This window comes from Elephantulus edwardii, unplaced genomic scaffold (genome assembly GCF_000299155.1).
Source record: "Elephantulus edwardii isolate Elephantulus edwardi_28Jun2011 unplaced genomic scaffold, EleEdw1.0 scaffold00007, whole genome shotgun sequence".
Classification (NCBI taxonomy): Eukaryota; Metazoa; Chordata; class Mammalia; order Macroscelidea; family Macroscelididae; genus Elephantulus; species Elephantulus edwardii.
Window position 1 is genome coordinate 6,983,789 of NW_006399757.1, and position 1,384 is coordinate 6,985,172.

A 1,384-nucleotide genomic window follows, 5' to 3' on the forward strand; every position below is an offset into this window, starting at 1 on the left:
GAGACCCCATATAAGCAAAGCTCTTCTGAAAAAAAAAATGCAATGGGAGGCATCGTACTCCCTGATTTCAAAACATATTACACAGCCATAATACCTAAGACAGCATCATATTAATACAATGACAGATATATAGAAAAATGGAATAGAATTAAGAATCCATAAATTAACCCATTTACCTATAATCAGTTACTATTCAACAAGAAATCAAAACCTACTAAGTAGGAAAATGACATTTTCAACAAATGTAAAATTTCATTAACAGAAATTATACATATTATATATGTACTCATTCACTTCCCACAAGTCAATTCCTACTTATGGTGACCCTCCATAAGGCTTCCAAGACTCTAAGGCTTTTTTTTTAGCTTTTAAGAAGGAGACTACTTCATCTTTATTCCATGTAGGAGGTGGTAAGTTATGAGTAATTAGATTTTACTTGTCAGTTCAACATGTAAATCTCTCCACCACTATGGTACTCTCTCTCCTCTCTCTCTTTCTATGTGTGTATATATACGAAAGTCCTTAAAAATTTAGAAAAGGATATACAGGTTTACAAATAGAAAAAATCACACACACACACACACACACACACACACACACACATATATATATATATAAAGAACATCAACAAAGAACTGCCAGATGTGCAGACTGGGATTAGAAGAGGCCATGGCATCATTAGATGGATCTTGGCTTAAAGCAGAATTCTAGAGGAATGGCTATCTGTGTTTTATTGATTATGTAAAAACATTTGACTGCATGGACCACAGCAAATTGTGAATAACCTTGAGAAGAATAAGAATTCCAGAAAACTTGATTATGCTTATATGAAATCTATACTTCGACCAGGAAGCACTAGTCAGAACAGAGGAAGGGAAACACTGCATGGTTCAGGATCAGGAATGTGTGCATCAGGGATACATCTTATCTCCATACCTTTTCAACTTATAGGCAGAACAGATCATTTGAGAGGCTGGACTATGAAATTATGAGGTGAAATGTGGTGTCATATTGGATTGGAGGAAGACTCATCAACAACCCGTGTTGTGCAAATGGCACAATTTTGATTGCTGAAACAGGAGGATCTGAAGTATTTGCTAAAGAAGGTCAGAGACTGCAGCCTTCAGCATGAACCGAAGTTCAACATCAAGAAGACAAAGATTTCTTACCACTGGGGCAATTGGCAGCATCATGATGGACAGAGAGAAGATTAAGATTGTTAACATCTTCAGTTTGCTTGGTTTCACAACCACCACTCTTGGTACCAATAACCCAAAAATAAAAAGATGATTTGCCTTGGGTAAGTTGGCTGTCAGGGACCTCTCCAGAGTACTGTAAAAGGGAGATGATGTCAGTCTAGCCACCAAAGTGTGCATGATCCAAG